The sequence below is a fragment of the Panthera leo genome, chromosome B2, assembly GCF_018350215.1.
Source record: "Panthera leo isolate Ple1 chromosome B2, P.leo_Ple1_pat1.1, whole genome shotgun sequence".
NCBI lineage: Eukaryota > Metazoa > Chordata > Mammalia > Carnivora > Felidae > Panthera > Panthera leo.
The window spans coordinates 106,948,521-106,976,511 of record NC_056683.1 but is presented as its reverse complement, the minus strand read 5'-3'; the positions used below and the strand labels follow the sequence as shown (position 1 = coordinate 106,976,511).

The 27,991-nt window shown below is 37.7% G+C and overlaps 1 long non-coding RNA gene across 1 annotated transcript; it reads left to right on the top strand.

Moving 5' to 3' along the window:
* Positions 1 to 251: 251 nt before the first annotated feature.
* On the top strand, positions 252 to 27,991 carry LOC122220339. Its single transcript, XR_006202806.1, has 3 exons — positions 252 to 671; positions 19,481 to 19,577; positions 27,502 to 27,991. It is a non-coding gene; the product is annotated as an uncharacterized LOC122220339 (long non-coding RNA).

The following is a 27,991-nucleotide window of genomic DNA, read 5'->3' as shown; positions in this document are numbered from 1 at the left end:
ACCTGCTGAGCTCTTTTGCATAGCAGCTGAGAGAGGGCTGTGGTTTTGACACCTGACCCTCTCATAAAGAGGAAGCTCTCTGGGATTCTCTTGAAATCTCTCAGATACAAGGAAAACAAACAAACAAAAGACTCATCCAACTTTGGATGTCCCCTGTGTTTCACCTTACTGTTCAGTAACACACTGAGAACAAAACCGAAAATAGAGAAGAGAAAACAATTCCATCCATTATTTAGACATGGTAAAGCTACACTAAGGAGTGGTAGGCAAAATAATGCCCCCCACCCTAGGTGTCTATGTCCTAACCCCCAGAACCTGTGGGTGTGTTGCCCTACGTGGCAAAAAGGACTTTGCAGATGTGATTAAGCAAAAGATCTGATGGGGAGAGTTTCCTGGATTACCCACGTGGACCCAATGTAATCACACGAATCCTCGTAAGTGAGAGAGAGATGAAGGAGAGTGTGAGTGTGACAGGAAACAAGGAAGGTTTGACTGGATGTTTCTGACTTTGGAGATGGAAGGGCCATGAGCCAAGAAGATGGCCTCTAGAAGCTGGAGAAGGCAAGGAAACAGATTCTCCCTAAGATCCTCCAGAAGAGACGCAGCCCTGCCTACACTTTGATTTTCGCCCGGTGAGACCTGTTTTGGACTTCTGACCTCCAGAATGGAAGGTAATACATTGTAGTGTTTTAAGTTCGTGGTAATTTGTTACAGCAGCCATATAAAAACTAATACAGGAAGGAAGTTGAAAAATCATATTCTCTAGTAATCAGGGAACTAGAGATCCCAAGTAACCATACACACATGAGTAGTTTATATATCTCATTTGACCCTACACCAAACCCAATAGAATCACCAGTCCAAATGATCTTTTGAAAACACATATTGGAACCTGCCTCTCCCCTACTCCTACCTTAGTCCTGGGACAGAGAACAAAATCTTTTTTTTTTTTTTTTAGTTTATTTACTTATTTTGAGAGTGAGAGAGTGTGAGTGAGGGAGGGGCAGAGAGAGAGGGAGAGAGAGAGAATCCCAAGCAGGCCCCATGCTATGAGCACAGACTCCGACTCAAGGCTCAGTCTCACGAACCATGAGATCATGACCTCAGCCAAAATACTGAACCACCCAGGCACCGAAGAGAACACAATCTTTGACAGGGCTAATGGCTGTATGCTTTTACGTCTGCCTTCCTGCCCACCTTCTCCTTACATGCATGACTCTTGCCACACCTCTCTTTGATCCAGGCAAAGCTCAATGTGCCAGGTCCCTCCCACTTCAGGGCCTGGACACATGCTCTTCTCTCTGCCTTGTGTGTTCCCCCACCCCTACCCCTCACTGCCCCCTCCCCTGCTCCCAGGCAACTCCTGCTCCTCTTTCATTTTTCTTATCCAAGATCATTTCCTCTGGAAAGACTTCAGTGACCTACGCTATCAGATTAGTTGGTAGCTGCCCACCCTCCCCACATGTTCTATAGCATCCTACACTTTTTCTTCGTAGCACAGATCACCGGCTTCTCAACACCTAGCCCTGAATTTGTAAGAAAGCAACACTTTTGTGGCATCTGTGAGCTTACTGAAGTTAAGTGATTTCCTTAAAGTCACACAGCTTGTAAATGCTAGAGCTGGGAATAGAACACAGGTGCTCTGACTTTCACATCTTCACAATTCCACATGGCCTCTCTTAGTAATTTCTGGTGGGGTGTCAGAAAAACAGAAGAGGAGACACTACCAAGATTGGAGCAGTGCCTGCCATAGAGCTGAACTGCAAAAAAGTAGTAGAGTCAGATGAGCCATCAGAGGCAGAGCCTCTCACATTGGGGGCTCACTCTTGGTCCAGGAGTAGAGGAAGGGCTCTCCACAGAGCCTGGCAAACCCCGACAGATTGCTCAGGAAATGGTGCTCACTCAGCAGACATTGCATCAAATTTGTGCATGAGGACAAGAGGACTATCAAAGTGAGTTATTTGGCAAATTGTGAGCCCCATAGTGGGCACCTGCCAAGAACTGAATTATGTCCCCACAAAATATATATTTTGAGGCCCTAACCCTCAATATGACTATATCTGAAGATGAGAATTTTAAGACATAATTAAGGTTAAATGAAGTCACAAGGGTGGGGTCCTAATCCTATAGGATTTGTGGCCTTATAAGAGGAAGAGAGAGACAGGAGATCCCTTGTGAGGACACAAGGAGAAGGTGACCATCGATAAACAGGAAGAGGGCTCCCACCAGGACCCAACCGTGCTGGTACCATGATCTCAGACTTCCAGGCTCCAAAACTGTGAGAAAATAAATTTCTCCTGTGCAAGCCACCCAATTTTTGGTATTTTGTTATAGCAGTCCAAGCAGACTAAGGCCCAAACGTTTATAGCATTCATTTAAATTGTACAGTGGTTCTAGGTAAGAATACAGCAAAATTAATTTCTGATCAAAGGGTTCTAGTGGATATCTGCTATTTTTCTAGCCCAACATCAATGCCCATATTCTTTAGGAACGACCCTTGATTTTCCTTTGGAAAACACGGGATCTCTTCCCATCCCATCCCAAACCTATCACTGTAGCAAACCTAGGTCAAATTTTCCATCACAGCATAACTTCGTCTTGTCAAGAAGAATCCTATGACCCAAACCAGGCCAGACTATAACAGGAATTTGAAAGTTAAGCACAGTGATACAAGAACTTAGAAATACTGATGTGAATTTATTTTTATGATAGTACCTAGGAAAAAAATACTGTCTAGGCCCCACTATCTAGATTCCTGGATCTACCCTAATTCCTGCCCTTTCCAAAGTCTGATGGGTCAATTATTTCTTCACTTCAATTAGGTACCCCAAGTCCTTCCAGTAAATTCTTTTATAGTTTCAATCAGTCAGATTTGGTTTTGGTAGCTCACATCCATTGTCACTTATCTGCTGGCTCACCTCCTTGGTGTAAAGCAACAGCCAGACCTGCTACTATCCACCTTCCCGTAATCCCTCAGCCTCTTAGACTCCTGGGCCAGGTGTGTATGTTTAGCTCCATGATGAAGTTCCCTTGTTTTTCAGGATACTCACGTTAAGAAGTGCCCAAGGCCGATCTTAGATGTTTTATGGCTTTCACACTACTGCGTGGTCATATGCAGCACTTACTGCCTGAATCAAAGGAAGTAAAAGATAGCTTTCAACACTTGGGTTTTCTATAGTTCTGGTTTCCTCACCACAACTCTGGAAGGAGTAATGTAAGAGACAGGGACTAAACATGAGTTCCTGTATGCCTGTCCATGGGCATTGCCACCACAAATGGATCAGGAAACAGAAGCTTGTGTGATGCCACACCTGTCTGGTGATCTGTAGCTCTACTCTGAATGTCATTGTTAATGGACAAATCAAGTAAAATATGAACTGTCAAATGCAAAAAAAAAAAACCCAAAAAACCAAGAACCCAAAACCCTGCTGATAGTCCAGTCTATCAAATCTGTGCTGATTTTTTTTAATGCCAATGAATTGTTTTTGATAAAATTATGCAGCTAAAATGAATATACATTACTGAAAACTGTCTGCAACTTGGAATGAATTTAAAAATATTTTTAGTGATTAACATACATGTTTGAAAAATTGTACTGTATTTCTGGAAATATTTTTTCTGTTGATTCTTTTATCAACAGGAGAATCCTAATATTTAGGGCCATCTGGGTAACTCATCTGGAGATGATGAGATTTCTACGCTGAAATATTTGCAGAACATTAAGAAGAATAAAGAGAGTAATACGTATTTTAATATTAAAATGGCATGGATGCCACAGACCTGAAAAGAAGTAGGATTCACACAGTGAATCAATTTCAATGAAATTCTAATCTTTCTTTTGTATGAGGGTTAGGTTTGGGCTTATTATTCTCAGTCTATTTTAGCTATTCTCCTGAAAATACACATCAAAGATCTGGAGCCAGACAATGAATCAAAAGGAGCTCTGAGGGCAAATTACCATGACTTTTGTGGTAACATTTGTGAATTGAGGAAACTCCGCTCCCTTTTTCAGGCTTGATATATTTATACTTTTCTGTTTTGATGAAGGAGAATGGAGGTTGGATAGATACTTGATGTGTAATGATGAATATTTTAGAACAATTTGCTCACTGAAATAATTTAAAATGCCAGGGCTATGTCTCTTTTTAAGAATACTTTAATTTGCAATTTTTTTGTTGTGAAGCATATCATCTTTACAAAAAAAGCTGTACAACATGTATCTGTAGAGTTTAAAGAATCATAGTAAACTTGCATGGCATTGAGAAATAGAACATTATCAGTGCCCCTCCCTTACCCAGGAGTATCCCTCTCCCACAGAAGTAGCTACCATCCGATATTTTGTATTGATCATTCTTGTCTTTACAGTTTTATCTCCTATACATAGATCTCTAAAGAATAAATTGTGCATTTTCCTTTGTGACTTTTGTGTTTTGTTCAGCATTGTCTTTGAGATTATCTAAGATGATGCATATACTTAGTTCATTCATTTTGTATTACAGTATAGTATTCCACTTGAGGAAATATACCATAATTAGTTTATTTGCTAATGGATTATTTATGAATTTTTGCTATTTAGAGCAAGGCTTTTGTGAACATCTTTTCTAGGACACATGTGTACAACTATCTTTAACATATATACCAGGAGTGAAGTTGCTGGATCACAGGTTGTTCAAATGAGTTCAACTCATAATGAGTTCAAATCACCTAGGAAATGCAAATATTCCTTAACATGGTTGTGCCTGTTTATATTTGCACATGCAGATGACAGAGTTTCTATTGCTCTAGCCTCTTGGGTTAAGGAGAGATATGTCTTAATGGTCCTTGTTCCTCTCTCTTGCCAGAAAAATAGTAAGAAAGGGGGCCTATAGAACACAATAACTCTCCTGCCTTGAGTTTTTCCCCTGTTGTCCTAGTGAGTATAATTTTGTCCCTTTCATGACAGGGAGTGGTGGATGTCTAAGTTCTTGCATTCTGTTAGATGTGCAATTATGCCTGAGGTAGCTAGCACCCAAGATGTTTCTCAGTGAATCTTGCCTCTTGATATTCCTCTCCTTCCAGACTGTGCTCCCACAATAAATACCGCTGACCTACATAAACAATAAGATGTTGTAGAAATGAAAGGCTCTTATTTCTGAGGTGAGCTCATAAAGGACATCACAGCTTTGCCAGATTTTCTTTTGGATCACTTGCTCTGGGACAAGCCAGCTGCCATGTTAAAAGGACACTAAGCTATTTCTCCACAAGAGCCACTTGCATGGCTAGCAAGTTGATGTTGGTTATTGCTATCTTGGAAGCAGATCTTCCAGTCCTGGTGAAGCTTTTAGAAGACTACAGCCCAGCTAACCTCTTGACTGCAAGCGCAGAAGATACCCCCAGGCAACAACTACCCAGCTAAGCCACTTGCAAATTCTGGACCCACAGAAACTATGTGTGGTGATAAATGCTTATTGTAGTTTTAAGCTGTTGAGTTCTGGAGCAAAAGATAACTGATAACTTATACTGCTCATTTTTAGTTTAGTTTGAAGTTCCCTGATTACTCATGAGGTTGACATCTTTTCCTCTGGTCATAGACTGTGTTCCTTTCTTGTAAATATCTAGCTCATATGTTTTCTTCATTTTAATTTGGTTTCTTTGCCTTTCCTATATTGATCTAAGTTTTTATATTCTAGATATTAATCTTTTGTTAATAATAGGAGTTGTAAATAATTTCTCCCAATTTTTGAGTTTTTTTTTTTTACTCTCGTTACTGTGTCTTTTATCACCTGAATGCTTAATTTTAAGACAGTTGAGTGTGTTAATGTTTTCCTGTGTAATTCTCATTTCTGTGTCTTCTTTAAGAAACTGTTCCTTATTCAAGAATTTGAAGATATTTCCTATATGCTATTCTAAAAGTGTATGGTTGTGCCTTTCACATTAGGTATCTAACCACCTAGATTGATTTATAAGATAAAAATCTATCTTCAGATTTTTAAAAAATATATGGATAACAAATTGTCCTTAAGCCATTTATGAAATAATCTGCTCTTCCCACAGATCTATACAAATCAAGTTTCTATATATGCACAGATTTCTTTCTGGACTCTATTTCCTGTTCTGTTCCATTTGTCTGTCTCATCCTGTATCAACATTATATTCTTAATTACGTAGTCTGATAATAAGTCATTATATCCAGTAATGCAAGTTTTCCCATATTTCTTCTTCCTCCCTGGTGTTATATTCTTCCATATAAATTTTCAAATCAGCCTGTTAAATTTCACAAAAACCACAGCGGTATTTTTGCTTTATTGGAATTTCATCAAATCTATAAATCAATTTAGAGAGAACTAATATAGTTATTTAAGAGTCTTCTAGGAGTGCCTAGGTGGCTCGGTTGGTTACACGTCTGACTCTTGATTTTGGCTCAAGTCATAATTTCATAGTTCCTGGGATCCAGTCCCACAACTGGCTCTGTGCTGACAGCTCTGGGCCTGCTTGGGATTCTCTCTCTCCCTCTCTCTCTCTGCCCCTCCGCTGCTTGTACTCTCTCGCACACACTCTCTCTCTCTCAAAATAAATAAAAAATTTTAAAAAGTCTTATATCCATAAATATTATATATCTTTCTATTTATTTACACATTTTCTAACATCTCTTGATAAAGCTTTATCATTTTCTCCATGAAGGTATTACATATTTTTGATAGATTTATTTCCAGTTATTTTTATGCCATTGTAAATTGTATTTTTAAATAAGGTTTTCTAAATTATTTCTTGAATATAGAAATGCAGTTGGCACACATACATACAGATACCTACATATATTTACTTTGCATCCAAAAACTCAAACTGTTTTTTATTATAATTATTTGTAGATTGTGATGAAAGTAACATCACCTGCAATTCACATTCATTTTGTTTATCTTTTAATCCTTAAACCTTTTCTTTTTTCATGCCTCCCCACACAATGCTGAATAGAAATGGTGATAATGAACCTCCTTGTCTTGATTTTCTAATCTTAAAGGGAATCTCTCAACATTTTACCATTAAATTTGACATCTGCTATATGCTTTTTGTATGTACTTGTAAAGGACACTGTGTGTGCTTCTGAGGTCCCCCTTCTGAGCTGAAGTAATTCTTCCCAGCAGGTAGGAGTCCTGCTAGCAGATAATCCTCAGCTGTCTGCCTTCTTCAGCTGAGAAGAGTCCCCTCACCTATGTCACACCTACTTCCTGGAGCAGCCTACCTCAGGTGATTGGCTGACATGAGGTAAGGCCCAACCTACTCATTCCAAATCAGGGCAATTCCAAAGGGCCAGCCTCATTTCAGAGCTGTCTTTAGGGTTGGCTGAGGCTTTCCCTGAGGCTACACTACAACCCAACTTCTCCTCCCTCTGTGTACCTCTACTTTCTTTCTTTTCCCTCAAGAGGTACTGATACCAAGAACAATCCCTAACAAACCTCCTGTATGTTAATCTCCATCTCAGACTCTTCTTACTGAGGAACCCAAGCTGTGATAATAACTGTCAGTTTGCCAAGAATTTTTCTAAATCTGAATAAATGTTGAGGTTTTTCTAGTGTTTTTCTTCTGCACAATGTTGAAATAATCTCATGATTTTTTTCTCAATTTATGAGGTAGTAAACAAATTAAAAGTGAACCAATATTACACTCATGGGATAAATGTAATTAATCATAATATACAATCTTTTTATGCCTTTTTGGATTCAGTTTGCTAATATGAATTTTTTTAAGGATTTGTATCTATGGTCATGATTGAGAGTATTTTGCTTGTTCATTTCGGTTGTAATGTCCTTGTCTAGATCTGGCATCAAGGTAATGTTGACTGCATGAAATAAGTTGGGGAATATTCCCTCAGTTTCTATTCTCTGTAAGTGTGTAAGATTAGAACTATCTGAAGAACAAAATTTCTTTGTGCAAAGATTTTTAGCTAATTTATGTCTTTAATGGTTATAGGAATTTTCAGATTCTATTTTTTCCTGGGATAGATTTAGCAAGTCATATTTTTATATGAATGTATTCATTCGATTGAGGTTTATAATTTATTGATTTTTCTCATAATGACTTTTTGATATCTTTATTTTTGTCCTTCTTTTCATTCATGATATGCTTTGAGAATATTCTCCCTTTTTTCCTTAGTTTTTCCAGAGGTTTGCTGTTTGTAGCCTTTTCAAGGAATCAAATTTGAAATATGTTGATCCTCTCTATTGTGTGTTTTATATTTCATTGTTTCTACTCTGCAATTGCATTTTTTCTCCCTTTTACTTTCTTTGTGTTTATTCCATTGTTCTAATTTCTTCAGTTAGATATTTAACTCATTGATTTTGAGCCTTTCTTCTTTTTTTAATATAATTTTTCTGTATTTGAACCCACTTTATTTGATATTCCCTGGGTTAGAAGTGGCCACAATGGAGAGAGAGTTAGTCTGCCCAATAGTCTTCTTAAAGCAGGCTGTGACCTTAACAGAAGGAGTGGATTTCCAAGTCCCAGGGGTTGAGGGAAGACATTGGATGGAGAAAAATATCATCCCTATCTCAGGAGCAATGGAGGGATATATTCCAGGTGGAGCCTCCATAGATCCACAAACACACACCAGAGAAATACCAGCTTTAAACCTCTTCCAGCTGGAGGAAACAAGTGCCAGGTTCCTTGCCACAAGTGAAGGCAGTAACTGTCCTGCTCCTACCCTTGTCTCTCCCTGGGTCCCCTTCTGTGAGGATCCAGGATTAGCCCCATGAACAGAGGACAGAGAGGCATGGTCAGAAGCTCAGATACAGTAAAAAAAAGAAGCCATCATGCTCTCTTTTCCCATAGCATCAGTTTGGAGCAGCCTTAATTGGGGAAGAGAGGCTTTGAGTGAGATTTGGAGTTCTATGTGTGACTCAACAGTTTACTGGAATGAAGCTATTATTAGGACTCCTGTTGACCACAAAACTTTTCATTATCCACAGGTGAGCTGCCTGAATCCACTTTATTTGAATCCCCAAAGATTTGATGGGTAGTACTTTTATTTGTTCAGATCTCAATGTTTTCCAATTTCCATGATTTTTTAACCTTATATATATGTTTTTTAATATCTAAATATATAGGATTTTCTTAATTATGTTTAATGATTTCTAAGTTAGTTGCATTGTGTTAGAAAAGTGATCTATATGATACCATTCCTTTGACGTGAGGCTTTATATACAGTGAGTGAGGAAGCTCTGATTATGACCTGGCACAATGTGAATTTTCAAAATGTTTCATGTGTACTTTTAAAAAAATATATATATACTCCAAATTGAGGGATTGAGTTTCTTGATTTTGCTCTTTAAATCTTCTATATACATACAGATATTTTGTCTACTATCATTTACTCTGAGAGATATTTAATATCTCCTACTATGCTTATAGATTTATTTATCTTTATATAGTTCTGCCCATTTTTGCTTTTTATATTTTGAGACTTCATTAAGTCCATACAAGTTTTAATTGTTTATATCCTCCTAATGAATTTAACTTTGTCCATCATGAAGTGACTTCATATTTAACTCTTAAATTATATTTTGTCTAATAGTAATTTAGGTATACTAGTTTTCATTTAGATGTTTCCCATATGCCTTTTCAGTCCTTTGACTTTCAATTTTTTGTGTGTGTTTTTTTTTATGCTATGTATATCTCTTACAAAGAGCATATTGCGGAATTTTATTTAGTTTGATAAAATTTGCCTTTAGCTAGAGAATTATTATGATTACCTATTTGGATTTATCTCTAGATCTGTATCATGTGATTTTTATTTATTTTACTATATTTTCTTCTTTTAGCTTTCTTGCCTTCTTTTATTTATTTTTCTATTGAAGTATAGTTGACACACTGTAACATTGGTTACAGGTATACAACACAGTGACTCAACAAGTCTGTACATTGTGCTGTGCTCACCACAAGTGTAGCTACCATCTGTCACCATTCAACGCTATTGCAATACCATTAACTATATCCCCTATGCTGTACTTCCATTCCTGTGATTTATTCATTCCATAACTGGAAGTCTGTATCTCCCACTCTTCTTTATTCATTTTGCCCATCCCCCTACCTCTCTCACCTCTGGCAATTGTCTATTTGTTGTCTATATTTATGGGTCTGTTTCTGCTTTTGTTTACTGACGAGACTGTCTTTTTCCATTGTGTATTCATGCCATCATTGTTGTAGATTAATTGACCACATAAGCATAAGTTTATTTCTAAGCTGTCTCTTCTCTGCATTGATCTATGTGTCCATTTTTGTGCTACTACCACACTATTTTCATTACTACAGCTTTGTAATATATCTTGAAATCTAGGATTGTGATGCCTCCAGCTTTGTTTTTCTTTCTCAAGATTGCTTTGGCGGTTTGGGGTCTTTTATAGTTCTGTACAAATTCTAGTTCTTTGGAAAATGCTCTTGGTATTTTGGCCAGAATTGCATTGAATCTGTAGATTGCTTTGGGTAGTATGGAAATTTTAACAATATTGGTTCTTCATAAACATACAATTTTCTTCCATTTGTTTGTGTCACCTTCAATTTCTTTCACCAGTGTTTTATAGTTTTCAAAGTCTTTGAAAGTCTTTCAAAGTTTTCTTGGTCAAGTTTATTACTAGGTATTTTATTCTTCTGAGAGTAATTGTAAATGGAATTGTTTTCTTAATTTCTGTTTCTGCTACTTCATTATTAGTGTATAGAAAAGCAACCAATTTCTGGGTATTGATTTTGTATCCTACAACTGTAATGAATTCATTTATTCTGAAAGTTTTTTGGTGGAGTCTTCAGGGTTTTCTATATATAGTATTATGTCTTCTGCAAATACTGACAGTTTGACTTCTTCCTCACCAATATGGATGCCTCTTCATGCTGCCTTTTAGATTGACTATGTTTTCCCCATTCCATTTCCCTCCTCTGTTTGCTTGGAAGTTATATCATTTCTAGCCTTTTAATGGTAATCCAACCTCTTTTAACATACATACTTAAAACTACAGTTAATATCTTAACTTCCATAATTCCTGCTTTCAGTTCTGTTTCAGACTTTCCAGTGCATGAAGGAAGAAATGAAGGAAGGCTTTAAAAATTTATTTATCTAAGATTTCTGTACTTCAAGTAGGAATCTCATTTTGGATAGCTAGTCTACCGCACTACCAGAAATAAAAATATAAATTAGATCTCCAGCATTTTGTGATCAAGATATTTCAGAATTCTTTAGTAAAACAATCCAGAATAAATTAAAACCCACATGGAAAAGACTGCATAGAAACTGAGCTGCTGAATGCAGTTGGCAACAACCAATTAGTAGTGTTTTCTTATGTGCCAAACACTTTGCCAAACTTTCTCCTTTGAATACATGCTTCCTCCTGAGAATTTACTGATTCTCAAACCTCTGATGAGATGATCACTCTTTGGTCACACAAAAATATCTACAATTGAGTATAAACAAGCACCATCAAACAAGATTTACTACAACTCAGTTTTTCAACTCAATGACAAGTCTTAGACCAGCAATATTTATGAACAAAGCCTGTCTTTATTGCCTAGTTTGGCTCTTTGTCCCCTAATATTTTCAACTCTAAGGGCTGGTTAAAATGAAGGGAGCATTATGTGAACATCTGGGTCCCAGTTCTACCCATCCTCTAAGCTTTTTACTACCACGTGTAAAATTAATTGAAATCTAATGTTATCTGAAAGGTAGAACTTAAAGCCAGAGTAGTAAATAGATTTCACCTCATGTGACCACTTCCAACAATTGGTAGGAACTGTTTGGATCACTGTGCTGTAAAGTATTAGAGGGCTATATGCCATTCTAAGGAAAAGCAAGCTGTAATCCATCAGATATACCTGTCACCAGCGGGATTAACAGGGTAGAAAAATGGGGAGTGGCGAACATGTGAAAAAATAAGAGACTGAGTAAAAAAGAAATTTGCAAGTTAACAAGAAGTGGCATTTACAGTTGGAGTTACCTTTTTCTTCAAAAATGTAGGTTTGGAGTGCACATGAGTTGTTGAAACTGGGATCCAGGCAGCTGTTGTAGCACCAGCTGACAATTTTAATGGTCTCCTGGGGTTGGAGCTGCATCAGAACCTCAAACAAGAACTCTTGTCCTCTAGCCAAGCCAGCCAAGTAGGAGTTACCAGCGTTTGCAACCAGCTAACTTACTGCAAATTGTATTGCATTCGCAACCATAGGCTGATAGGAGGAAAAATATTTAGCAGATAGGCACAGGCAAAGAAATGAAATTGATCCCGCAGTTATTAGGGACTGGTTAACAGTGTAGATTCATTCTTTATTATGAAAAAAATGTTCTATATCCTGATACTTAATATCATTAAAATCTACAAGGAACTTGGCATTTATTTCAAAACAGAAAAAAGTGGAATGTTTTAATGAGGAGAAATAAACCTCAAAATTTTGTTCTCACAATGGGACATGATTATGTAGGAAAGGATAGATAATCAAGTTAGCTAGAAATGAAATTTTATTCATTTTATTCTTTATGCTTTACTTGGGAGAGTTAAGTGTAAATTACCATATTGTTCTCCTTCACATGATTTCCCTTCCAAATGCTAGTTTGAAAATAAATTAATGAAGAATAGATTTACCCATACAATGATCCCCCTACACACACACACACACACACACACACACACACCCCTCATCTCCCAATACTCTGATGTTTTTCTGTATTGAAATATATCCGTAACATAAAACATCATACAGGACTGTATTTTATGATTGAGTAGTTAGGTTACAGAAGCATGTAAGGGCCCTTCACACATAGTAAACAAACCTTTGAAAAAAGAATAATAAAGAATTCTAAAATTGCTGCCAGTCTGCCCAGATTCCTCAGGCAAACACATAAAGTGAGGAATCTTGTTTCCATACTTATCAGGGTCTGTTGGGCCTTTTGAGCCTGGCAATCCAGAAAAAATATTTAAGGAGAAATATTTCAAGTTTGTGCTCAGAATCTTTATGTCTTTAAAAGGAACAATAAATCAAGAGGCGTTCCTTTTTACCTTTGGCTTAGGAAATAACATTGGCCATCAGTAACTACAATTCTGATCATGACATTGTGGCAAATTCCCAGTCAGGGTGGACCTGGGCAGAGGGCAGTGTGTAAGAGCATTACTGTGAGTTTTGATCTGATAGTCAAGCTAGGTTTCAGAGACCTTTTATAAAGACTAGTTCTTATCACAGGATTCTGGGTGTGTGACACCAAAAAACAAATTTGTAAATTTCCACAGGCTCTTAGCACCCATGGGGACAGGCAGTCCAGTGTTTCTTAAACTAGATTGCTAATTTCCTTCATATCATCTGGGTTTTGTAACATATTTTCCTATAAATCAATAAGACTACTTTCATTTTATTTTAAGCTGTTTTCTATGGTGAAAAAAATTAAATCTTCTGTGATGATCCATGTGCCCTCTTTTCTTGCTGTAATTTTTTAAGCAGCTTGTGTCTTTTGGCCAGTTTGCCAGAATGTATTTGATACTATGGGAACATCTGTGTCTGGTGGCAATTGGATCTTGAGCACTTAGTTCTGTTCCCTGGATAAGATCCACAGGAATCTGGCAGTCTTTCATGAAATGCTTATTTCAGAAATAACGTTTCATGATTTGGGGGTTCCCTAGAATCTTATTTCTGGACCTATAAGCCTTGCTGTAATGGTGGTTTTTGGATTCTTCCTCTGGCTCTAAATAAATCACGTGAATTCTACTTAACAAATGAAATTATTTGGAGAAATATGACTCATATTCTAAATATTGACAATCTCCAAGTGTTTAACCTCTGTCTTTTCTTTTTAATCCTTGTGAGCCTCTCTTCTTACATCTTGCCGTGTGCTACATAATGTTCAGTGTGCTCTTGCCCCATTCTTGGTTTAAGGCAGGGGTTCCAACCACCCTTTCAGTAGAGATTCCCAGACTTCATCCCTAAAGCTTCTGAATTCGTAGATCTAGAGCAGGGCCTGGAAACCTACATATTTTTAAAACTCCTGTTCCACTCAGTTTTGCTGTAAACCTAAAAGTGCTCTTAAAAAATAAAGCCTATTTTTTTAATGCAGATGCATTAGAAAGAAAGAAAGAAAGAAAGAAAGAAAGAAAGAAAGAAAGAAAGAAACCAATCCCCAGTGATTCTGACAGTAAGTCCAATTTAAGAACTCCTGGAAATTTCTCTAATACTGACACTAAGAACCTTAGATAGTCTCATTGGCAATAATGTCTAAATCCCTCTGGTTCCCTCTAGTGGACTAAGATAACACACACTTTCTACAAATCATCCAGGCAGTTATGAGAATGAAATTAGATTAAAATGCACATAAGGAGAAATTTTGAGATATAGCCAGAAAAAGGCAATATGCACCCAATTAAATGGGTCTGGGCCCTAACAGGGTGGAAATGTCCCACAATATCTGCTATATGGCTGGTTTTGCCTTGGGTGGGGGGAGCCCAGGTCGACCCTAGTAAATAAGCCACAGGAAGAACTTTCTCATGGCCATCCCCTGCAAATTGCATTCAGGTGTCCGCCCAGGCACATAGCTCCACTGCTGATTGGAATTTCTGATTACAGAGCAAAATGAAGTTTTCAAACTCCATGCATTTTATGTTGAATATGTACTCAATGCATCTTCTTTCACTGAGAGGGGAGAAATTAAAGGGAAACTGAATCTGGGTGCATACTCCATGTGCCGAAGGTAGATACCTACCATGTGTCACATTGGGCAAATTCCAGAGATACCAGGCTATAAAGCCAAAGTTATATGCATGGCTGTCTCTGGCCCTTAACTTTGCAATATTCCTGGGACAAGAGCACTACAAACATTCTTCCTTTGGGGTATCCCTTGATCCAAATGTGAGCTGCATTCAGGGAGTTCTGCTGATTCTTCTGTTACTGCAGCCAGCAACTCAGGAGAGCCTGGGAAGGAACTGGAATCTGCCCAGCGTCTCCAAGTGGATTTTATGGGTTCACAAGGGTTAGCCCTAGAATTAGTCTTTGAGGTTTTCAATTCAACCCATTCGCTGAGCAGATAAGGAAACCAGGCACTGGAACCCAAATCTTCTGTATCCTGCTTAAATACTTATTGACAGTAGAATATTCCAAACCAATGGAATAAACAGTCCAAAGGATACAGAAGATCTTCTGTCTTATTGTAACTAAACATCTTGTGAATGGAGAAGCCAACTTGAGTAGTATAAAGGGGCAATTGTGAGTTAAAATACATGCAACCACCTTTAATCCTGTGGCTCCTATATCTGGAGAAACACGGATCACTCCTTAAATGCAACTATATAAACTCGGCATCTCTTTCATATCCGCCTTCTCTCTAAACCCATTGACACCATCCTGGCCCTACCCATTTGCCGTGGTATTCCTGACTCTGCTATAACCACCTTCTTCACTATATTTTTCAAACTATAACCAGGATGATACTTTTAAAGTGCTAATCTCTAAGTCACTCTTGCTTAAAACCTTTTGATGTTTTCCCATTGCACTTAGGATAAGAATCCAAATTCATTAACATGATTTATAAGGCCAGTTATGGCCTATACCAAAACAGGTCACAGTGGGCTGATTATAATGCCTTAAATGTGCCTTAGCCATTTAGGCTTCCACCCCTTCATAAATGCTTTTTCCTTGCCTGAATGTCTCCACCTTCCTCACTCTATTGCATTTCCAATCTCTTCTCTCAGCTAATGCCTATTCCTTAAGCATCCTCAAGAAGGACCCCTGCTTTCAGGCCCATAGGGTCCCCACTCAGTAACATTCACCATCTTGTACTCACTTGCCTCTGTCTCCCTGGCTAGATGGTAGGTGAGCAAAGAGCCTGTATGCTTTTTTCTAACTTCCCCAGGGCCTAGCACAGTGTTTAGCACATAGTAGGTGGTCTTGAATGGATATTTGTGGAATGAACTAGTGAGTGAGTGAATGACCTGAGGAACAATTCCATATTTCGTATGCCCGTCCTGCTTCTTTGTCAGCCTTTCTTTCCCACCTCCCGGCACCGTTACAGCTTAGGAAAGAAGGGGAAGGTCTTGGTTTTAAAAAGCACCCCAGGTAACTTCAGGGTAGTTGTCTTACTCCTGCTTCCCCATCTTGTTGGGAATTCCTGATCTATTCAATCCCCTCAGCTCCAGACCCAGAGAAGTTAAAAGATCTGACTAAAATCACATAGCTACTTAGTGGAAAGGGCAGGTCTCCTAACTGCTAGGCTAAGTCCTTTTCTATGAGGTTCAATGACATCACGAGAAACCCAGAATATTTCCTCCCATGGCCTGCAGGTGTTATTTTTTTCTGAAGAGTGGAGAACAGTCTTAGCTACCTGTTTCCCTTGTGAGACCCTAGATCTTGTCCTCTCACTGTTACCCCATGGTAGAGGATTCTGAGACTCCCCACTGCCACCAGTGTGCATACATCTTTTCCCAGTTATTCAATGGAACCCTAACCTAGGTGCTGCCATGAATGGATTTTGCAGGTCCCAAATCAGTTGACTTTCAGATAGGGAGATTATCCTTGGTGAGCCTGACCTAATCAGATGAGCCATTAAAGGGATTGGGCTCTCCCTGGAAAGAGATTCAAAGCATGAGGGAGATTTGATGCAATGGTGGTTCTCCATTGCTGATTTTTACAATGGAGTTTTAGGCTTCTAATGACAGCAAATTGTGGAAACATAAATATATGGAAGAGAACTAACGGAGTAAAGTTTGTTTGAAGATTCTTCTGGTGCTTTCTTGGGGCTGATAAGAGTTAGTAAAAGGAGAAAAACTCCTTTATACAGGAGGAGTATATAAATTATTATATATATATTATATATTATATAAATTATATAAATTATAATATATAATTAATTATATATAATTATAAATATATAATTTATATATTATAAATTATAATATATAATTAATTATATATAATTATAAATATATAATTTATATATTATATAAATTATATATAAATATATAATTTATATATTATATAAATATATAAAATTTATATATATTTTATATATATAAAATACATATATAAAATATATATTTTTTTTATAAAAAAAATTTATATTTTGCTTGTAGGCAGAAAAAGGGGGGATTTTTATGCGTTTGCTGCTCCTTAATTGCCTTCAGTTCAAAATAATTTTTAAGTCGAAGTGTATTTGGGAGTGACATATTCTGATTTCTTTCAATGGTTACTTTAAATATTTGTGTCACTTTTTCCTTTTTTTAAACAAAAATGTACTTATCACTTACTATGTTATGTGCATTGCACCAAGTGCTAACAGGTATAGAAAAGATAGGAATGGAAAAGCAGAGTCCTTGCCTTGGGCTGGTAGAGGAAGTAATCAGACACACAAATGTGTGCCCCACTCCCCACCCTGTACACATCTATAACAGAAGGGTATGCACAGTGTAGAAAGGTGTTCACAAGAGTGAGATTCCCTTACACCTGCGGAAAGGTTTTGGGAATACTTTGGATCAATAATTAATGGACTCTTTATAAATACACAAAGGGTTTGAAATTAGAGGCTGTGTAAAAGCTCAAAAAGAAGCACTAGTCTCCATGTTATAGTGTCAATTACATGCAGTTTACTAATCTATGACTTCTACAATAAAATGCAGCTATCTAAAGCATCACTAGAGTGAGACTCTTACATTAAACTCCTCTACCTCCCCATGAGGACACTGGTGAAACCCATAGCAGGCAGTATGCAAAATAACTCTCAGGTCCATGACCACTGACCCAGCTCCTCCTTTGGTGTGCAAACTACATGTTCTCCACTGATATACTTTTGTATTCTATACTGATCCATACCTTTTAATACTTGATTGTCACATCCTTGTATCAAATTTGACCTATTAAAAATTTTTTCTCTACCCTAAAGTACACCTATTTTTGTCAACTCTATTTCTAATGCCCTATTTCTGTTGTTATTTGTTATTTCACAAATCTGTGACATTTGGAATCTCCAGGAAGTGGAACATTCTTTCAAAATGAAAATGTTCTATTAATGACTACAACTAAATGTGTCTACAAAATGCCTGTGAACACTAACCTTAAAAATGCCATCCAGGGGCGCCTGGGTGGCTTGGTCGGTTGAGCGTCCGACTTCGGCTCAGGTCATGGTCTCACGGTCCGTGAGTTCAAGCCCTGCGTCAGGCTCTGTGCTGACTGCTCGGAGCCTGGAGCCTGTTTTGGATTCTGTGACTCCCTCTCTCTCTGCCCCTCCCCTGTTCATGCTTTGTCTCTCTCTGTCTCAAAAATAAAATAAATAAACGTTTAAAAAAAAATGCCATCCATGCAAAAAAAATAGGTATTGTATGATTGCACGTATATTAGATATCTAGAGTAACCAAATTCATAGAGACAGAAAGTGGAATAGTGGTTGCCAGAAGCAAGGGGGTGGGGAGAATGAGTTGTTTAACAGATATAGGGTTTTAGTTTTGCAAGATGAAAAGAGTTCTGGAGACTGGTTGTACAACAATGTGAATATACTCAACACTACTGAACTGCACACTTAGAAATGGTTAATATGATACATTTTATAAGATGTATATTACAGGGGTTCAGAATATGTCACACCAAAATCTACCAATTTGGCATATTGATTATTTTGAATCAAGAGTGCTTGAGAAAGAACAAGTACAAGAAGGATACTCTGAGCCTCCTTTGTCTCCCTGAATGCAGAAGATCAATCTCCCATGTGAAAGCTACCTTCCCTGTAGCAGGAGGGTAGAAGGCATCCTTATCACCAGAGACAGGGGCTTTAGGACTGAGAAAGCTGTATAAACAAACCTGGTTACTTCTTCACCAATTTACTACCCCAAAGCCAAATCCCTTTGTCTTGTCAATTTTTCACAAATAATTCTTTGTCTGAAAGCTTCCTGTTTTGGTTACTTCTTCGAGCCTCATATTTTTATGAGGCTCTTCTATGTATAAAATTATATCTGTTTTTTTTTCTGTTGATATATCTTATGTCAACTTAATTATTAGACCAGCCAAAGAATCTAGAAATGAAGAAGGGAGAATTTTTCTACCCTTACGGTGTTTTACTACAATTTTAAAAATGCCACCATGATTGAAAAAGAAGGGATTTCAAATATCTAACTTCTAGGTTGAGAGTTGTCAGGAAAAACCCTCTCTACCTGTCATCTGTTAGCACTTTCTGCCACAGGAGGCTGACCAGTATACACTCTTATTGGGTTCTTGCCAAAAGAGAGCCCGACAAAAGATCAGAGGTGGGAAGAAAGTGACAGAGGCATTTACCCCCTTGGCTGTCTCCTAGGGAGGTCACCCTGGGCTGACCGTATCCCTGGACAGAAGGTGGCCTGCTCTCTACCACTCTTCTGGTAACCGCTAGCTTCTGGTAACCTCTAGCTTCTGATAACCTCTCTCTGTCTTGGCCCTTTAGACCTAGGGGTGGTGACAACCTCACCAGATTCCTGTGCTACTGTAATAGTTTCCCTACCTCACCCCCATTTTCGAAATTATCTCTTTACAGATGGACCTCTCTCAAATTATCCTAATTTGAATGTGCTGTCTATTTTCTGTTGGGACCCTGAGTGAGGCATCCACTGTTGAGAAGCTCTCCCTTCAAGGTAACATCCTAGCTTCCACTGTCAAACTCCCCCCTGCTTGGTGCACCTCAGGGAAAACCCCCACTTGCTGGCTTACTAGTTGCTTCTAACGACCTCCCTGAGGTGCACACTATGCGCAAGACATTAAGAACTTTTCCTCTTGGAATGTTGACCTAGAGACCCACTCTGAAATAGACCAGCTCTTTTGGGAATTCAAAGTAGTTTGCCAGTTGTGGGTGCAAAGTTGTGAATGCAGAACTTATATGTCAGAAAATACAAAATCTTCAATACTGTTAGCAAATTGGTGCAGCCATCTAGGTTTATAACTAGCTCTTCAATGAATGTAAGGAAATAAACCTGAAATAAAAGATAATATTTCATTATTGGACTTGCTTAAAGATGGCCACATTAGTAATTGTTAACATACATTGATCGATCGATTGATTGATTGATTAATAAAGCCAGCTGAGACCAGACTTGTATATAAATTTTCTGAAATCGTATCCTCAGAAAACCATTAATAAATGCTATGGCCTGGAAATGAATAAAAAATTATTAAGCCACAACAATGCTTATAAAGAATAATTTATAACACCTTTCAAAGCACTTTCAAAACATTCATAAAATTAGCTTACTTGCAATTAATATTTTCTGAGACTAACTGAACAGAAATTCGAAAACTCTATGGATCCCAGGAATTTTTATGAATAAGTATACACATATGTATTTTCCTAGGCCAAATGGATCATTGCTTTTGTCAGGCACATAACCCCAAGAAAGCTAAAAATAACTGCTCTGCTGCGAAGGGTGCTGGGGTTTATCTATTCAGAATATACAGGTTTAACTGTTAACGAAAGTACTTTAAAGATGTAAAATAAAGTACACCACTGGGGCAGGGTTTATTTGATCTTCTAATTAGACTATTAGTTTGTTCATGACTAACATCTTTTCAAGTATTCTTAGAGTTGCCAGATGGAAAAAAAAGACCTCTACTACCAGGGTATAACTTACTTTTTGCAGCCATTATCATTTAGATGAACCCCTCGTAACCAATGATTTCGGCATGACTCATTTTAATAGAGTATAAAACTATCATCTTTTTAATAGAGTATGAGAAGGCTTTTACACCCCCAGGTAAAATTTTTATAAATAGATGTAGATTTTTAAATTGTAATCATAATTGCTGGCATAAAGTTAAACCTAATGGTCTAGTTATAATCATAATTATTGCCTTGATTTAAAAATTGAAGAGTTGGTAGCATAAGTTTCAACATAATTTATTCTAAAAAAAATTACATAAAATATTGCTGGTCAATAAGTTGTTAAACTTGTAAGATAAACTTTGATACTATAGAGCTCTTTTCATTGTTAACACATATAAGAAGTTCCAATGCTGTGGCTAAACCAGAGTAACTCTGACAGAATTCAAGTCATTTATAGACCAAGTAGTTAAACCAAATGAAATGAAAAGATAAAAATCCTTCGGATTGAAAAATTTCTTTGACTACAACCTATAACTCCATAAACACTGATTAGCTAAGACTATGAATAGCCAAGAGCACTTTAAATTTTACAAAAGAAATAAAATGAGAATTTTCAAGGCCAATTTTACTTATTATCAGTAATATATGGTTCCATAAATAGTAATTGATAGTGAATATGATTTTGGGGTGTGCTTTGTAAATGTTTGTGTCTGAGGTTTATTTAAATCTATATATGACAACTGTAATCTAATTCTACAATCAGCAAAGGGGTAATTTAGACAGAATTAAAAATAGAGTAGGGAAGAAACAAATGTCTCCAGCTGTATTTCTCTAGAGTTTAAAAAAATTACTGCCTATATTTATTTCCTAAATACCTATATTTCTCAGCAAAGATTCTGTGACCAAAACATCTACACATTCTATGACTAGTGTAAGCAGCAATGAACTTGTCACCATAAACAGTAGAGGTTTAAGGAGCTTGATCTTGTTAGCCCAGCAATACCTGAATTCCCCTAGAAGCCCTCTCTATGTAAGATAAGCCCTTCAGGGTTCTTTTCCCACTTTGCTCTGGTGACTGAGGCTGAAATGTCAGAGGGCTAACCATCGGGTGCTTCTATAAACATCCACAACCCTAAACAGAAAGAGCACTAGTGTTCCCAGAGGATGGGTCAATTAATTCACCCTCAAAGAAAAAAGTGACAAATAGTCTACTTAGGATAATAAATAGAGCCAAATTCTGTTAGGTACTCCATCACTTTCTTGGCAAAGTAGAGTACCACACTGTTTCATTGACAGTTCAGATCTTCATGCCTTTTTGAGAAATCACTTTGCCTTATTCTCACTCCAATTAGCCTTCTAAACTAGTTAGCATGAAGCCAAGCAAAAGTGATATCATCAAATAATCACTCAACTGACAGCAAATATCTTAGAGGTCTGCACTAGAATGTTGGTGCTGCTAAAATATTAAAATGTACGAATGCCACTCCAGATTTTCTAACATCATTGAGTTTTAGAAATTCTGGATCAGGCAATTCCTGGAACTATTTAAAATGAAATGGCACTCAAATTGGAATTCCTGTACTGCTCATCTATCTAAAGTTCTCTTTTTAAAAAGTACTTTTCTATTAAAAATGTCATATAGTTCTCCACTCAAATAACAGCAACTCTACAATGAGATACCACTTCACACCTACTGAGACGGCATTGAGCAAAAAGGTAGATCAGAATATGAAGAAATTTGAATTCTCATAGGTAAGATGTAAAATAGTGCAGCCACTTTATAAAACACTTTGGAAGTTCCTAAAAATGTTAGACATGGAGTTGCCATATGACATGGCAATTCTACTCCTAGGTATATACCCAAGAATTGAAAACACACTTGAACATGAATGTGCATAGCAGCATGATACTCAAAAAATAGAAGCAATCCAAATGTCCATCAAATGACGAATGAATAACCAAAATGTAGTATATTCATATGCTGGAATATTATTTGATCATAAAAAGGAACGAAGTGCTAAAACATGCATGAACCTTGAAAACACTATGTTAAGCGAAAGGAACCAGACACAGAAGGCTACATATTCTGATTCCATTTCTTTTTTTTTTTTTTTTTTTTATTTATTTATTTTTGGGACAGAGAGAGACAGAGCATGAACGGGGGAGGGGCAGAGAGAGAGGGAGACACAGAATCGGAAACAGGCTCCAGGCTCCGAGCCATCAGCCCAGAGCCTGACACGGGGCTCGAACTCACGGACCGCGAGATCGTAACCTGGCTGAAGTCGGACGCTTAACCGACTGCGCCACCCAGGCGCCCCCTTCTGATTCCATTTCTATTACATGTCCAGAATAAGCAAATCCATAGAGACAGAAAGTAGATTAATGGCTGTCCAGTGGCTGGGGGAAGCCAGGGAATGAGGACTATTACAACTAATGGCCACAGTTTCTTTTTGTGAAAATGAAATGTTCTAAAATTAGCGTTGGTGCTTGCATAGCTGTGAATATACCAAACACCACTGAATTGTACACTTTAAAAAGGCAAACTTCAGGATGTGAAAGTTATATCTCAATAAAATTATTTTAAAATGGCAACAGCCTCACCAGGAAGATGTTAGAATAAACAAATTCAGTAAAGTTGCAAGATACAAAATCGGTATACAAAAGCAGTTGTTTATATACACTAACAATGAACTACCAGACGGAGAAATTACAATAGAATTACAAAGAACAAAACACTTAGGAATAAATTTACCAAAGGAGGAAAAAGATCTGTACACTGAAAACTATAAAACAAAGCAAACTTGAGAAAGAACAAAGCTGCAATTATCACACTTACTGATTTCAAACCATACTGTAAACCTATAATCAAAACAATATAGTATTGACATAAAAACAAACACACAGACCAATGGAATAGAATCAAAACCTGGAGATAAACCCATACATATACAGCCAACTAATTTTCAACAAAGAAGCCAAGAATATACGATGGAAAAAGGATAATCTCTTCAACAAAGAGTGTTGGAGAGGGGCGCCTGGGTGGTTCAGTCAGTTGAGCATCCAACTTTGGCTCAGGTCATGATCTCACAATTCATGAGATTGAGCCCCACTGCTATCAGCGCAGAGCCCACTTCAGATCCTCTGTCCCCCTCTCTCTTTGTACCTCCCCTGCTCCTGCTCTCTCTCTCTCTCTCTCTCTCTCTCTCTCTCAAAAATAAACATCTTTTAAAAATGGTGCTGGGGAGGGGCACCTGGGTGGTTCAGTCGGTTGAGCATCCGACTTCAGCTCAGGTCATGATCTCACACTCCATGAGTTCGAGCCCCGCGTTGGGCTCTGTTGTGCTGACAGCTAAGAGCCTGGAGCCTGCCTCAGATTCTGTGTCCCCCTCTCTCTCTGCCCCTCCCCTGCTCATGCTCTGTCTCTCTCCGTCAAGAGATAACAAATGCAGGCGAGGATGTGAGGAAGAGGGAACACTTGTATACTGTTAGTGGGAATGTAAACTAGTATAATCACTATGGAAAACTGTATGGAGATTCCTCAAAAAATTAAAAATGGAACTACCCTATGATCCAGCAATCCCATTTCTGGGTATGTCTATAAAGGAAACAAAATCATTACCTTAAAGAGATATCTGCACTCCCATATTGATTGCAGCATTATTCACAATAACCATGGTATGGAAACAACATAGCACCCATCAGTGAATAAACAGGTGAAGATATGGTATGGAATATTATTTGACCTTAGCAAATAAGAGAGTTCTGCCATTTGGAACAACGTGGATGGATCTCCCAGGCATTGTGCTATGTGAAATAAGCCAGACAAAGAAAGACATATAATGACATGATATCACTTATACATGGAATCTAAAAAAAAAAAAAAAAAAAAAAAAAGTGGAACTCCTAGAAACAGAGAGTAGGATGGTGGTTGCCAGAGTTGCATGGTGAGAGAAGTAGAAAGAGATTGGTAAAAGGGTACAAACTTTCAGTTGTAAGATGAATAAAGTCTGCGGATCTAATATATAATGCGGTGACTATTGCTGATGCATGTATACATATATCAGGTCATCGCACATTACAATTTTATTTGCCAAGTATAACTCAATACAGCTGGAAAAGAAAACCACAGATAGACTTCTGAATCAAAATAAAAACAGAAACTTTACACTTGAAAGAAAATGAAAAACTGATGCCATGTTGAGGTTTCTTCTAGTCTCTTATCTTTTAGAGTTGTGATTATACTGTGTTCACTGATAATTTTAAAATTGTGCCTTCTTACGAACTCATCAGAAACAGAGTGTTAAGGGCTACACAATCTTCTATGAAGATCATTTACCACAATATAAAGAAAACTATTATTAAACGCTTAATGTGCCCTGAGCATTGTTCTAAGTCATTTATATACTTTATCTAATTTAATACTAACAACAACTTTATGGAATAGATTTAATTTTCACATAGAAATTCATTTTATGTAGGAAGAAATCAAGGTTTAATTAATTTTATGGCTAGTGAGTGGCAGAGCCAGCATTCAAATAGAGGCAACCCGGCTCCAGGGCCCCAAAGTTTGACTCACAAAGTCACCACTGCCCCTTCCTCATTGTTTCCTTTACTATTTTTTATATTGTTTTACATTTAAGTTCTTTTTAGTTTTTCACTATTTTAAGCAATAAGAATTGTTCTTGAATGCTGAAGATCACACTTCCTGGGTCTCTCTGATTAGGTCCTAGAGGTCTCCTAGTAAACTGTCTTCAGCAACTAAACTAATGATATAACTTTATGAATAAATGAATATAAACTAATTATATAACTTTAGTTTTTTAAAAAACTCCCAGCCCTATGAAAACAAGTGAAGCTCAGTCCTTTTGCCAACAGATCATTTCCGCTCTTGGGCAGTAGGAGATGTCAACTACACCCACCTGAGAGAAGCTGTAGGAAAAAACTGCTAGATGATGAGCTCATTGCAGGGAGGAGCCATATATTTTCTTATTTGTGTTCCCAGAATCTGCCAGATCTTCTAGTATGAAGTGTATGTTGAATAAACAATGAAATACTAAACTACTTTGAGGGAAACAGCAATTCATGAGCAGAAGAATTGCAGAGTTCTCAGAAGACAGCACCGATCATAAGAATCAACTCCGGAGAGGTCTCTGGGTCTACCCACTTTGTTTAGAAATGAAGATGGCTCTTTCCTTTTGCAAGAACCTTTTCCCCAGCTCCTTGCCTCAGTATAATTAATATATAATTAATATAGAGAACTCTCTTTCTTTTTTTGATTTTAGAGAAAGTAAGCAGAGGAGAGGGACAGAGGGAGGGGGACCCCAAGCAAGGTCCACACCCAGTACAGAGCCCGATCCCACGACCCTGGAATCATGACCTGAGCTGAAACCAAGAGTCAGATGCTCAACCGACTGAGCCACCCACGTGCCCCAATATAGAGACCTTTTAAACTCAAGCACATGCGTGATTCTATCCTGACTCTCCAAATCATCTCAGAGGCTATACCTATATAAACACTGACAAATGTAAGTGTAAATTCAGAGACATTCTTAGCAAAACTAATTTCATCATGTTGTAAATGAACAAATTGCCGTGAGAATGTGCTATAAAAGGAGCTTCTATTAACCCAAGTCCCAACATAGGATTCTTTAACATATGATTCTTTAAGCTGAACACAACGTACGATGAAAGACGTTGTTCATAATGCTGCTCATGTACATATGGGCTCTTTCCAGGGATTTGAGGGCTTTTCATTTTAAGAATACAATAGTATAAAAGAACAGTTAAAAAAAAAACCATTTCTGTATCTACCACTCCAATATAACATTTTTCATTTACATGTTACTTTAAATCCTTATGCATATTAACATTTGTATGTTAGAAATTACAGTATATATTTAATTTTATTCTCTATATAAATACATTATATTAATCATATATTCTATTTTCACATATCAGAACATAAGCATCAGTCCATTTTTATATATAATCCACACATTGGTAATATTAAGGAATCTATAACATTTCATTATGTTCATGTATCCTTATTTTCTAATATTGGACAATTATCGAAAGGGGGATAGAAAATGATTTGTGTGTTTTATTTTATTCTGTTTTTGCTTTTAATTCTATTGCATTCTTTCCATGAGTGAGACATCTGAACCCAGAGCTATATGTCAGCAAAGCGAAAAATTTTGCCTTCTTCCTCTTAGCCTCTAATTTTGTGTATTTGAACCAAGAACCACCCCACTAATACTCTGGGAACCAATCCAAAACAAATGTCAGGTCTATAGTTCACTGCGGCCACCACCAAACCCTCCGTAAGCCAATAAAAAGAAGGGGAACACAGAAGCAATGATCAAATGTTGCTCTCAAGAGCTGTGGTTCTTCACCTTCTGCTCTGTGACATTCTGGAGAGTTGGGCCACCATTTCCAACAGGCTTTTCTAGCCAACAACAAAAGGAGCCAACAAACCAGTCCAAGGATGCACTGTTTCCTGGTCTGGTTTGCCACTCCTTCCTCCCAAAGGTGGCAGATTTTAATAAACATTCTACAGAACTGATCAGCTGGGGATAAGATGAACAGTTAATTGCTTTATCCCTCTGCAGAAATAACCTTCTTCCTCTGGGTTCTTGTTACCCTGGCTGAGTTCCATTTATTCAATAATTACTTACTAAGCACTTACTATACCAGATATTGTACTAGTCAGTGGGGATGCAATAGGGAACATAACAGACATAGCCAAGTGTCCTCATGGATCTTTAATTTGAATAAACATTTAAGCACAATGCATAAAAGAACAGCTGGTTTAATGAATGTTATGACGGGAATTTAAAAGGCACTATGATCAAGAATAGCAGGAGGTGTCTACACTTGGCCTCATTGAGGAAGTTATATTTTAGGTAAATGCTGAGGAAGGAGAAGAGCCACCCATGCAAACAGCTGACAGGAGAATATTTCAGGTGGAGGAAACCACAAGTACAAAGACCCTGAGGCTGCAAAGACCTCAGTTCTGGGAAGTTACCAGACAGCCAGGATGGCTACAGCACAGAAGAGGAAGAAGAGGAACAGATACAGAAGAGGAACCTGATACAAGATGAGGTAAATGAGGTGGGCAGGGCCCAACGTTACACCTGCATTAAGACCTACCCTCATGAGTGGGGTGAAGGGAGATCTGTACACAAGACGAAGACCCTGCTTCCCCAGACTGCCCTATTCCTCAGCATTTACAGCCTCACCACCACTCTCAGCCTTCACTGCATCATTATAGCCTTTACCTCTGTTTATGTCTGTCACTCACAGGAAGCGCACACCCCCCTCATATGCTGAACTGCACTTCCCATAGGCCCCCTGTGTCCCTCGTGTGCCCCCTTTGCCCACATCTCCCCAGTTCCTGAAATCTTCCTACTGTGACTTCTGGGATTCACAGTCCCTCATCATCAGCAAAATCCC